Raw genomic sequence first — 14,563 nt, 5'->3', positions numbered from 1 at the left:
TCAGACTGTCATAAAGCTGCTGAAATAAGAAGTTGCAAATCTGAATCGATGTGGTAACTTCTTTACAAAGAGCCCTTTAGTGATTTTTTTTTAAAATGAAATAACCCTGACATCAGTTTATCTACCAGTGTTTCAGATGCTGCCTGCACTGCCTCTTCCAGAACTCAATCCATTTTGGCTGCCGGAGGATTTATTAATCAGATGCCTCGGGACACCTGTCTCACCACTTATAGAACTCCCAGTTCATCAAGAAGACTCACAGTTCATTATTAGAACTTTGGTCGAGGAAATAAAATCGCTCTCATTCTCACCTCCGAACTCATATTAGAAATCCATCTAGTTTTCATAGAAGGAAATGTCTCTAAATCACTCAGCAACGTGTCCAAAATATCAGTCCAGTGATCATTGGTTTAAATTTATGTTTCATCTGCTATCACTTTTAATATCCACCTTTCTATAGAAGGGAAAGAGAGAAAACTGGGAGCTTTCCTCTCCGTGGCATATGATAAGAGCTGTAAAAAATGTGCTAATGTCTCCAACAAGATCTGGTAGATACAGTAGATTTAGGAAGAGAGTTGAATGTTTTTTCTGAAAAGGCAATTGTTTAACTTGCTTTTATAAAAACAAAAACCCATGTTGCAGATTGCTGATATATTAAATTATGGCATTGCCATTTGGAGCCAGGAAGACATTTGTTTCCCAGATCAAGCAAATTGGAACACACTTTATAAGAGATTTTGTTTTTACATTCCTCTGGATAACCAGTGGCCTGATCAATATATATAGCAGGGTTTCTCAGCCTTTTTTCAGTCAGGGTGCTCTTTAAAAACATACAAAATCTCAAGACAGCCAAGTCAAGAATGCAAAAACCGTGGATGTAAAAAATAATGTGTGGGCCCTCCAAAATCCATACCAGACCCTTATCCGAGATGGGGTCAGGTATGTATTTGAAGGGGGGACCCCAAGCAATAACACAAAAAATGGGGTTTTCTGTTCACATCAGAACTCTCTTTCATATTAGGAGCCTGCTTCACACCAGAGTTCCCCTCTTTCATCAGAATCTCCTCTTTCACATCAGAGTCCCTCTTTACATCAGGAATCCCTCTTTCACACTAGAAGCTCCTCTTCACATCAGGAGCCCCCTTCACCTTCCTCTGGATAACCAGTGATAAATACATAGAAAATTGTTTCTCAACCTTTTTTCAGTTATGGTGCCCTTTAAAAATATGCAAAATCTCAAGACACCCAAGTCTAATATGCAAAGAAAATGTAGAAAATGGGAAAAATTATGTGTGGTCCCTCCAAAATCCATACCACAGCCTTATCTGAGATATAAGTCAGGTATGGATTTTATGGGGGAGACCCCACGCAATAACACAACAATGGGGTTCCTCCTTTCTCCCCTTTCACATGAGAGTACCTCTTTATATCAGGAGTCTTCCTCTCACAGTAGGAACTCCTCTTCACATCAAACCCCCCCTTCACATCAGAGTTCCCCTCTTTCACATCAGGAGCCCCCTTTACATCAGAAGCATGACACTGTGTGAAAATTTAGAGGCATCACTGAGGAAGCCAAAAGGCACTCCAGTGTACCACGAACCCTGGTTAAAAATGGCTGATCTAAAGCAGTAGACCCAAAAGACACATTTGGAACCACAAGTCCAGTAGAGGGCGGCATCCTAGTTATCAAAGTTCTGCTTTGATATTAAAGCAATCTATAGCTAATTATTTATAAATCTATAGATGAATATATATAACAAAATTAAAGCAGTCTGCTTTTTTCTATTTTGACCAACGTTAGTTTTAAACAACTAGCGCCATTGTAGATAAAAGTATAAATGTTCATTTGTCTGTAATTTGTCCTGTTTATAATTACACTAAATTTACAATTCTGGTACAAAGCTCAGGGAAGTTATTTTGTAAATAAAAAGGCGTGTTTTTTTTGCTTTAATTTTGCAAATTTTTTGTTAATGTTCACACAAGTCTATGGAGATGTAGGAGCTGTGCCCTTTCACATGCTGCTTTCCGCAGCCACACACAGAAGGTGTGCGGCCTTGGACGCATACATAATTGATCCGGGTCTAGGCACCCTCTGCATGTGTGAGCTACCTGCATACTTCTTCCTGCAGCTCCGGGCTCATCAAAAACGGCCCTTCATGTTGTACAGGGCAACATTCCCTGTGTGAATAAGGTCTTAGAGATGAAGTAGAATTATTGGACATACCTCAGTGCTGAAGATGCTGGGCCTTTGATGTATGCCAACTTTTTGGACATGATAAATGCTTATTCCATTTAAAGAGAATGGTTTAAGGTGAATTTTAACACAATTTTTCAACATCTAAATTTCAACAAGAAAGCCCAGCACTAATTTCATGCATTCTTGCAGACTGTATTAAGGTGCCCATACACCTTACAAATATCGGCCGATTTTCGTTTGCGATCGCGTTTTCGTCCAATATTTGTAAGGTTGATGGGGAGTCTACAACCACAAATGCTGTACAATCGTACAACATTCGTCTTTCCAACATGCTAGAAAACTTTGGTCAATCGTATGATTTTCGCAAAGGTTGGTGGCGTTTCAGTACGTCAAAATTCGTACGATTAACACTGCTCATACATAAACGAAAATCCGTGCGGTCGATTAACGAAATTCGTCCAGGTGATTTCTGCTAAAGACCGCTATTTGAACTGTGCGATGGTCAGGGCAGGATGGAGGCGCCATATGAAAATCGTACGATGATTGCAAGGTGTTTGGGCAGCCTTAGTCCACCAGTTAACCCAGTGCTGGACAAATCCCAGGAGCCAGGTAGCCAATGCTCCTCAAATTTTACAGCTGTCGCCTAACATTTGAGGTTTTCTAGTTGTTGTCAATAAGAGCTGGCTCCTATTGGACAGACTGATTCCTAAATTCCATATTCATTTGTCCACCCCTGAGTTTATGTATTGATATCTATAAAATGCTAGTTAACTGGATATTATGCTGACCATGCTGTGCAAAATCTGAGATCCAAAAGATTAGATAGAGACCTCAAGCCTTAAAGTGACATTAAAGGCAAAAACATTTTTTCCTCCCCCCAATGTAAATGTTAACACTTACCTTAAATGATGTCTCTTTTGCCGATCTTCCTCTTCTTTCCCCATGTTTTCATCTGTCCCTCCAGCGGTGTGACGTCACTCCGATCCAGCGCTGACTTCTCTGTCTCTCCGATCCAGCGGTGTCTGCAGGCGGGTGCACGCGTCCATAGACTTACCTTGTCTCCCGGCCGAGAATCAGAACTGCGCATGCGCCCGCCCCAAGATCCTTTGCGGCCGTACGAGCAGTTCCTGATTCTCGGCGCGGGAACGAGCGGCGATAACGAGGTAAGTTTAAAAGGACTTCAAGCGTTTTTTGTTTTTTTTTTACACTTCTTGCCTATATCTACTGCATGCCAGCAGTAGATATAGGCAAAAAAACCAGAGGGTTTAGAGCCCCTTTAAGGTGCCCATACACTGGCCAAATTTCGACCAGTTTGTAATGTAGCAGCTGAAACACGCACAGTGTGTGGGGCTGTCGGCTCTATTTTAGCCGGCATTCCTCGATCAGCTGATCGAAGGATCCGGCTGGAAAATCTTCTTACGATCAGAGCTGGCAGCCAATGAGCTGCCCGCTCTGATCGGGTATTCTGACAGGTGCGGCGGCACCTGTCAGAATACAATGCAAACAGCGGCGATTCCTTTATCGACACACTGTTTGTTGGAGGATTGGCTTCAATTTTTTCTGTTCAGCCCGCGGGTTGAACAAAAAAAATTAACAGGTGTATGGCCAGCCTTACAGAGGGAACATCATAGGTCAAGAAAACCTGCCTCTGACTGATTCAAAACCCAAAGAGAGAGTCCGAAGTGACCAGTGAGGTATCCTGAGTATGGCACACATGGCACAAGCCCTGGGCACCACTTGAAGATGGTCCGCGATTCCATGAGTAAGTGAAAATTCTTCCACCCATGGAGACAGCTGACTTTTTTTCTCTCCCAACCCTTCTTCCATTTGCATCTCCCCTTCCGGCTCTTAGCAACTGGAGATTCTCCGGCCAGCGTCCCGGCCAGCTCCTGACAGGGAGCTGGGCGGGACACAATAGGTACAATTTTTTGTAGCTATGCCTTTGCAAGTAACAAGTAGTATTTTTTTGTTGACAGTAGAGGAAAGTGTGTAGAAATCTATTAGCAGGCAAACAAAAATCGAAAAATAATATGTTCAGTCTCCAGAAGATGGACATTTTGGTGGAATTTATCTACTGAAAATGTAATCACAGATAATATTATAAAGATACCTACACACATATAAAAAATCGCCATTGCTTATTATTACTTTGTAACCCCAAATGTCCTTTACACGGAGCTGCTCAAGCATGCAGAATGTTAAGATGCCTTCGATGAGTCATGACAATGTCCCCTGAATATGACAAGCTGTGCCTTTTTACCGAGTTGGTTTTGACTTGCATCAAAGCAAGTTAGGGAATCTGAGCCATTTTTTAAGATTAAAAATAGAGGCGGGGGTTTCCGAGTGCCCTATAATATATTTTGGCAAGAATAAAAGGCCTTGTTTGCCAGACCAAACACTGCATAACCTTTGGCTGATCTTCCAGCAAACCAAATTAGAATGTAGACCAAAAATAGCCAAGGTCAAATAAAAGTAATTTGAGAATATTTGTAAAAGGGAAACCCCTGCCTCCAAAGAAAAGGTCCATATTGTAAATCTTCTGGAACTATGACTATAAGCAGTTTGGTTCTCCAATAGAATCTGAATCTCCAGCTTAAAGTGTAGCTAAACCCATAAATGTATTGCAGTTTACCAGTCCTTAGATGTAGTGGCTGCAATAAATTTATTTCCTTAAGCTTTTCCTCATGAATTATTATTATTTGTATTTATATAGCGTTGACAATTTACACAGCGCTTTACACAGCGCACATTCACATCAGTTCCTGCCCTCAAGGAGTTTACAGTCTAAGGTCCCTATCTCACATGCATACATACTGGGCCAATTTAGACAAGAGCCAATTAACCTTCCAGCATGTCTTTGGAGTGTGGGAGGATACCCACACAAGCACAGGGAGAACATGCAAACTTCTTGCAGATAGTGTCCTGACCCGGATGGGGGGATCCTCAGCATTGCAAGGCAAAAGTGCTAACCATTTTCACCTGGTGATCCTGCCAATAATACACTTTCTGTGCGGGCTGAACGAAAAAAATTTACCCGATCTCTCCATCAACACAAACAGCACGCCGATCGAGGAATTGCCGCTGTTTACATTGCAATCTGATCGGAGCTGGCAGCTCATTGGCTGCCGGCTCTGACCGCACTTAGATTTTACAGCCGGGCTACTTCGATCAGCTGATCGAGGAATGCCGACTGAAAGGGTGCCAATAGCTCCACACACTGTGCGAATTTCGGCCAGTACATTAAGAACCGGTCGAGAATCGGCCAGTGTATGGGAGCTTTTACACAGTTGTACCAGCTCCTCTCCTGGACTGAAATTGTTTACCCTGATTTCACTGCACACTGTGAGCTTCTCATAGTGTTCATTTGAGGCTGCAGCAAGTCAGATAGATCCTTCATCATGTGCTGGCTGGAGAACATCCAGCAGTGTCCAGCTCTTTCTTCCCAAACCCGACTGTTCCTGGCCCACCCATTTTATACATTGGATTTCAGTTCATTCAATCAAGGAGGCTCAGCATCACATGTGGATGTTACCTAGGGCGGTCTGTATGCAAATACAACCTGCCTAGAAATGCCAGCTTCTGCAGATTGATAAATGCCCATGAAGGCATTTTGATATTGCATATCTCAAGAGCCAGCCTACTGCTTGTATCAGGGCTGAAGGCTTTGTGTCCTCCCGTTACCCTAAGGAGAACTATGGGGAAAAACACTGACATAGTTCTCCTTTAAAGGGATTAGTGAGGCAGGGTGCTGTGATGTTTTTAGGAAGCTACGTTCAGCACCCTGCCGGCCGCTCCCACCAGCCATGATCTGCCTGCATTACATAGAGAAGCATAGAGACACACAGGGTTATTCACTAAAGGGTGAAGAGTTTGGAGAAGGCAACAATCTAGGACAAAATAGCTGAACTGGAAAGTGAGCTGAATTGGAGAATTTATCCAGTTCAGCTATGTTGTCCTAGATTGTTCACTTCTCCGGCCTTCTCCAAACTCTTCACCCTGGGTCTGAAATAGGTTATGTCATAAAAATGGAAAGGCTGTAAACATTTAATTAGTATGTTGATAAATGGGGGAAGTAAGGAACCAGGGAAGGCAAAATATAAGCAGATTAAACTTCAGCTTTCATAATATAAAAAGACTCCAAACTGAGACATTTTTCTTTCAGGGAAAAGGAGGAATTCTGCTCAAGGCAGAAGAAATGGAATACAATGAAGGACAACCATTAGGGACACCTTGGTGTGATCAGGGTGTCATTATTTAAAAGCCAGACACTGGCCTATGCACCAAGCTTCTGAATGTTAGCAGTAGCTGTTTACTGCCCAGTAACATCATTACCCAGACTATCAATCTTCTAAAGTCACAACAGTCATTCTGCAAGCTGTAGCTTCTTCTAGTACGTGGACAGACTTGTCCAGACTTCAGGAAGAGCTTATCGGAAACTCTATATGTCACAGCTTTCAGTAATGAAGATTGTAAAGATAGTGAATAGTGACAGTTGCTCCACGACTGCCCAACGTTTTTCATATAATTACCTGCCAGTCCATTGGCATCTGTACCGCTGCCAGTCACCTGCTCAAACCATCACAGCTTCGTTCCCTCGTGGTATTTGACTTATGAGGTTGCTGCCAATCACCTAGACCACAGGATCTCTACCCTGCGGGTACTTCTAATTCTGAAAGGAAGTTCAGAGTAACAGTCGAAAGTCTTTGCAGTTGATACATTCTTTAGGAAAGCAGCAAAGAAACATAAGAGATCTCCCTGATGAGCTAGAGATCTACATGCTGGACATGGAACAAGGCACAGAGATGCACCCTGACCTATACACTTTCACGTAACAATACCTTATACATATTAATAGCATCTAACCCGCTTATAGAGATGAAATCCCCAGCCCACATCCCCTAACAATATCATACTGCCAATATCAAAGGAGCCACCCTAAAACGGGAAGTCAGGAACAGTGCTCAGGGGACCAGCTGATTCTGCAGGAAGCTAAAACTTTTAAACATCAAGGAACAGCATCCATTGTAAGTGATTTCATCTATGTGATCTATCTGTCGGGCTCCTTGTAAATGGACAGACCCGCAGTGCTGAGTGAGGTTTTATGCGTGAAAGCTCAGCACTGTCAGGGCTGTGTTACAGGGGTGTCCCTAGGGGGGTGTGGCCCGCATCTGGGTGACACCATTGGAGGAATGACACCAAAATGAATGAGTAATTTTGGTGACACCCCCAATTAAAAGCCGTGCACTCGGTCATGGACCGAGAGTCCGACAGTTGCTCAAGAGAGAGAGTAGGGGACCCGGCGGCATACCCTATCCCACCGGGTGAATGTCCCCTCCTCTCTCTGCTGGCGTCCATCACCGAGTGGTAACAGGTAACAGCGCGTGACGTCATCACGCACGTGTGCGATGACGTCACATGGATGCGCAATGGCGTCACTGCGGAGTGTCGCCCAGTACCTGCACCGGGTGACACCCTGGCTCGGGACGCCCCTGCTGTGTGATACACTGTACTGGCCCCAGCAGTGCTGAAAATTCATTCATAGGTCCCACAATGCTAAGTGATCTCTTATGAATGGCCAGAGATCAGTGCTGTGACTCAAAATTCCATCTCTTTGCTAGCCGTGTGGTCAGACAGTGGTGCTTTTATCTGTCCAAATACGCTGCTTGGCAATGGCAGGAGTGATTTGAATGGGACCAGGTGCTATATGCACTTGATCCCCTAGCGGATGTAATAAAAAAATAAAACTTTTTACATCTTCATTAAACTTTATAAACACCTTATGAAATATCCAATAGGCTTCGAAAATATGCTGCTTACAAGTTTTACTCTTAAAGCACAAGTACAGAATTTTTTTTTCCACCATTGCCTCCTAACAATTATATTTATCTTGTTTAGCCTCCTGGCCTAATTTTCTAGAGTCCCCCAAGCACACTAAACAGCGTGGATGGAGCAATCTTCCCATCAGTTGTTGTATTCTGACAGCCAGCGTTCACAGCTGGCAGAATACCCGAATGTAGACTGTAACTGATTGGTGGCAGGGACTGTTTGGCTCACAATTTCTCCGCTTGGCTCCTTGGATTTTTAAGTCGAAGTTTGCCGAGTCGGGTGGTGGTGGCAGGGACATCCCCAGATTCAGTTTTTAGCCAGTTCCGCAGGAAATACCTGAAATTCAATCCATGAATGGCCAGCTTAAACTGTACCTGAAGCCAAAACTTTTTTTTTTTACGTTTTGGATAGAGTGGAGGGGGAATAGAACCCCTGTCAGGTTTTTATTGGTGTCTTTGTCCCCATTAGGGAGATTCACCCCCTCCATTTGTCCTGGTGACTGTGAAATCCCAATTTTAGGGTTGTCATTAGAACATGAATAGATGGGAAATATTCCAATGGGGACACTAGTTCTGGTGACCCTGATGACCACCAAGGACTGTCCTCTCTTTGGAGGGATTTTCTCTCACTTCCTGTTGTGGCTATCAGATGGGAAGTGAGGGTAAATCTCCCCAATGGGACACAGATGGCAAAAAAGCTGGCAGGGGTTATAACCATCCCTTACTCTATCCAAATTGTCCAGGTTTCTAGCTCCGACAACGACGGTGGCCTTCTGTTCCGTCTACATCCCAGCCAAAAAAATCTAACTTTGGGCTGCCAGCACATGCCCACTAATGTCCCATAGACTTGAATGGGATGTACTCGTACTGCAGGAGCAACGTTCCATTCAAGTCCATGACATTGACGTTGTTGCATAGGCAGCAGATTCTTTAAAAAATGCACAGGAGGCTGCCGCTGTCGAAAGAGGTAAGTAAGCACCTGGGAGGCCTATTATAGTAAGATTGGGGAGAGTGAGCTGTGATGGGTTAGAGAATTAGTAAAATTGCGTTAATGGTAACAACTAACAACTAACAACCCACATGGCTTACTGACTAATGAAACAGAAAAACAGACTCCTGAGGCTCCTTCCAGGAACTGGTAATCACCAAGCTGTACTTTGCCTCATCTGATATTGGTAACAAACACTGACCTAGACTGTATTGAATCTTCGCTCAGTATGTGTTAAAGCCTACCACCATGCTGCCACATATACGTGCATGAACAGCAGTAAGTGGTTACATTCTACAGCAAATACACTTTCATTATTATGTTCAGTAGCTGTTTTATCTCCCCTTCCAAGCAGTACATTGGCAGCCAGCCGTCTTTATATTAGTTTCACCTTTTAAGTTGCATTAGTGAAATAAATGAACTTTTGCACGATATTCTAATTATTCGAGTTTCATCTATCTATCTATCTATCTATCTATCTATCTATCTATCTATCTATCTATCTATCTATCTATCTATCTATCTATCTATATATAATTGTGAAATAGCTGGCTTGGAGTGAAAACTCACAGATGGTCTCCTGGCTTTGTAGAATCACAACAGTGATGAGCTGTTTACTTATACGTATTTCTAGCTAAGAGATGCGGGCCCTCTATGAGATATTGTAATAAATATGCACGTTTTCTCTGAGCCCTAAAGTATGAAGCACATATCCACAGACCTGCTAATATATACAGTATAAATAATTATGTATAAAGAAGTTGTAGCTCTCATTTGCACTGAATGCTTACTCTTTGCCTCCCGGCTCTCCCAGGATAGCACAGTAACAGGATTCAGCTCGCAGGTGAAGTGGAAAAAGTTTCAATTTCATCACATTATGAAAGCAGCTTTACAGTGGAGAATCAGTCAACTGACTCATGCAGCGGAGTTCTGGAGCGTGACACAGAACAGAAAGATCAGAAAGATGCTCATCCGCCTCCCGGTCAGGCTCTCTGGTCTGTCTCAGAAGTACTTTCAGGTGAAGAACAACTTGTGTATTCTAAACTAAAAGTCAGCTCAGCCGATGGCTTCTCTCCAGTTCCCAGAACCTCGCTCAGCTGTAAAAGATTACTGGTGGATCTTATGACATCTTATTTTCTAATACAAAACATCACTAATTTCCAGTGTATATAAGTAGTTAAATTAAGTTGCAAGAAGATACTGTAGTGGCTACTTACTTTCCGACACTGCACTGTAAAGTGAGTACAAATTTCATTCTAGGCCAGGGTTGTCTTGAGATCTACTTTTCAAATAACGAGCTCAATGAGATCTACCAACGAAAAAACACCTTTATTTAAAAAACAAGCACATTCAAATTGTTACTGGGACTTCTGCCTCTTTCTCACGCTCTCTCTCTCTTGCTCCCTCTCTTCTGTATCTCTCTGCTGTCTTTCTCTCTCTTCCCGCTCTCTCCTCTGTCTCTTCTCTCTTTATCTGCTGTCTCTTCTCTCTCTCTCTACTGCCTCTTCTCTCGCTCTCCTCTAGCTGTCTCTTCTCTCTCTTCTGTCATTCTCTCTGCTGTCTCTTCTCTCTCTATCTCTACTGTCTCTTCTCTCCTCTAGCTGTCTTTCCTTACCAGCACTGAAGCACCTTCCCAGGTCTCCTCTCATGTGTGATGTCCTGTGCTCCTGTGGTGCTCGTGTGGCCAACACTACTTACTGGGAGGGGCACCCCGCACTGGTGATAGTGTGGCCGACGCTGCAGACGGGGAGATGTGTCCCGCCCCTTCCCGTCTGCAGCGTCTGACACATTCAGCCGTACTAGCACAGCGGGGCGGAGCTCTCGTCAGTGAGCAGATCGCGATCTACCAGTGTTTGCTTTGTGATCGACTAGTAGATCGCGATCGACCTACTCTAGACTATTGTCACCACAACAGGTGTCTCCGCTGGAAGATTTCCCATCAACTCCTGGTCCAGTGACAACTATAATATGATTTTCCATCACCTTCTGTACCGGAGACAATGGTCATCAGGACAAACAGAGAGGGTGAATCTACCCAGAATGAGCAGACAGAGAATTTAATTGGACAGGGAATTTCACTGGACAGGCTGAGATGGGGGGCTTAGTACAGTTTAGCCTAGCGATGGTGGGGAGATTAGTGAAAATGTAGGTAAAATCAAACTTGCCTTTTTAGATAACTGAACAATAAAGTACCAATCTGATCACTGATGGAATGCTCTATTAGAGGATATGTTTCTGTCTGTTTAGAGTTACCCAGACCCAAACCCTTCAGTATAAGTCTGCCACAGTAAAAAATCCTATTGTGCCTTCCTGTTTACTTGCAGTCTGATAGTATAAATAACACACAATGCAGATGCTTTCTCGGGCACTTAGGTGTTAACTCCTATATGTATTTTCACTGCTCCCCAGTCCTGTGAACTAGTTAGAAGTCTCTGTTTTTTCCCATTGCTTTGAAGGTCAAATATTAAAGCAATCTTCAAAGAATGTTATTTCTTTCACCCTGACTCACACCTCCACTGCCATAGTCCCTCCCGTACATACAGTTGATGGCTATACTAGCAAATAACAGCTCTGGTTGCTCTATAGAACTATGTCTTGGCATTAATATTATGTATTAAAGGCTGGAGCAGAGTAGCTCAGGCAGATGCAGACTTCTATATGAGTCAAATGCTCTACTGCAGTGTTCAGAGCCGTAACAATCTTCCAAACTTATAGACCTAATGATAGCAGTGGAAATGACATTTACTATGGTCCTGACATACACTACTATACACTGAGTGGCCAGATTATTATGACCACCTGACGTTTGTAGGCAAATTAGCTATAATTAGCTATAATTTCACGCTGAAGTTGCTAGAGGGCCAGACCATTATAAATAGGGAAGCAGGTTGTTTACCACGACAGTAGAAGTGATTTTTTTCTGAAGATACGGGTAAACATCGCGATTTAACAGCCTTTGAACGTGGGATGATTGTTGGCGCTCTGAGCCATGGAGCGAGTATCAGCAAAACAGCAGAATTCGTTAAATGTTCAAGAGAGGCTCATTGTTAAAGTGTTTAAAGACTGGACTGGCAGCCAAAAATCTGGGTCTGAACGTGCGAATTGTGGCCGTCAGCGACTAGTCAATGTTAGGGCAGAACGGAGAGTGGCAAGACTGGTACAAGACAACAGAAGGGCAACAGTGCAGTGTCATCATCTCTGAATTGGTGCTAACACTGTCCTTCCTTCTGGAGGGTGGCTATTTTTGCCCCCTATGGTCCCTGTGTGTGTTGTAAAGTAGTCACCGCTCCAAGCTCGCTCCCGTGATGGACTACAATCTCAATACAAATTAGTAAACTAAACTTGAGATTGTAGTCCATCACAGGAGCAAGCTTGGAGCGGTGACTACTTTACAACACACAGGGACCATGGGGGACAAAAGCAGCCCCCCTCCAGAAGGAAGGACAGTGTCAGCACCAATTCAGAGATGATTTGAGGATCTACAGCCGAATGATACACAAATAAGATACAATTTCTGTTAATAGTTTGGAGACTTGAATGTATTTTTAAGATTTAACTCCTGAGTTCAGTGTCACTTTAAATAAATATTCACTTTGAATATCCAGTCGTGAAAAAAATCCTGATTATTTCTTCTGCCTATGAATGGCCATGCAGAGTGAACACAGCTACAATTTGTCAGCACATGAACTGACTGGCTTCTAGTGCTGCTTCTTCATCCCCCAGTCTGAGGTCTGCTGCACAGGAACTGCAAGAGGCTGATGCCAAGTCAATTCAGGTACATATACAGGTGAAACTTGAATAACTAGAATATCGTGCAAAGTTCATTTATTTCACTAATGCAACTTAAAAGGTGAAACTAATATATGAGATAGACTCATTACATGCAAAGCAAGATAATTCAAGCCGTGATTTGTCATAATTGTGATGATTATGGCTTACAGCTCATGAAAACCCCAAGAACCCCAAATCCACAATCACAGAAAATGAGAATATTACATGCAATCAATAAAACAAGGACTGTACATAGAACAATATCGGACCTCTGAAAAGTACAAGCATGCATATGTACTCAGTACTTGGTTTGGGCCCCTTTTGCAGCACTTACTGCAATTACTTTTGCACGATATTCTAATTATTCAAGTTTCACCTGTACATTAATATATGTATTTGATATCTGTCCAGAGTCCTCGGTCACAATGCTGTCACTTCTCCTTAATTCTACAATCTAGCAGATACGAATACAGCAGATGCTACATAATATCCATCACTATAAATATGGTTGAGTACCTGTCCCCAGTAAGCTTTAACAATATGGTTTGCTGTGAACCACGAACTAAGTTCCCCAATGTTTTATAACCCCCAAAAAGCATTTTAAGAAAGTCAAATGTATCATGTGCTTCTTTAGCCTACATTCACTTTTGCCAAGACAACTCATATAGGATAAATATTTTTAGACATCACATGTAAAATTTAAAAAAAAAACAGCTTTTGTCCTGGAGCATTTCTGCCACCTAGTGGATTACTTAAAAACTGACCTCATTTGCTTTCCCCGTATAGTCTATTTATGTTTCCTCCAAATAATATGTTTAAAGAAGAAATCTAGTAATTTTAAAAAATAACCTTTGCAGTGGTGCTACCCCCACAATGCAAGGGTTAACTCGTCCTCAGAATACAGAAAATATACTCAACTGATCCCCAGTCCTGCAGAGTGAGCGCTCACCTCTCTCCCCCTGAGAAATGTCCCTTGGTGTCCTCAAATCTAATGCAAGTGAGTGGACCTGCATTAGACATGATGATATCAGCAGACCTTAGATCACCGGAGCCTAGGGCGGAAGAGGTTGCCGGGACCGGTTGCCGGGACCGGTCTGGCAGTCAGGTGGGATCCGTTAAGTATATATTTTTTTAATTTGAGCTCCTAGACCAAAATGCACGCTTAACCATCGCAGTGCAAAGGTTTATTTTTTTTCATTCCTGGAGTTACGCTTTAAAGAATAAGTGCACTTTCTGAGAATGTGCATTTACTGTTTCTGCCCCCTCCGCTGACATCACAGAGCTCACCCTCCCCATCCGCAGAAGCATACTTACCGAGATCCAGCACCCAGGACCTTCTATAGGGCTCATCTACAACCATCTCCCAGCTGGCAGACAACCCCAATAGACTTCTATGTGGCTCTACTGCGCAGGCTTGGCCAGCAGTGAGAGGAGTTTGTTGCTTGATGTCAGTGGCAGACCTAAGCAATAAAGAGCCCTGGTGCAAGTCTAGTCACATTCGTTTCTGTACAGAGAAGCTTACACTCTAATGCAGAATGGTTACACTCTAATGCAGAATCCGGAGACACATGGCACGAGCTGGTATTTTCAAGCAAGAATTCATAATGAAACCTTTCAGGACCAAAAGCTGGCCATACACCTATAGATTATCTGCAGATTTCCTATGTTCAGATGGAAAAAGTGCAACAGATTCCTCCATCTACGCTAACCTGTGTGGATGGAGGAATCTCCCACTGGGCCAAGCTTCAGTATCTTGCTAGTCGGCCCCGCTGGCTCTCAAAA

This window comes from Nanorana parkeri, unplaced genomic scaffold (genome assembly GCF_000935625.1).
Source record: "Nanorana parkeri isolate BGI_ZX_2015 unplaced genomic scaffold, ASM93562v1 scaffold194, whole genome shotgun sequence".
Lineage (NCBI taxonomy): Eukaryota > Metazoa > Chordata > Amphibia > Anura > Dicroglossidae > Nanorana > Nanorana parkeri.
This window is presented reverse-complemented; position numbering follows the sequence as displayed.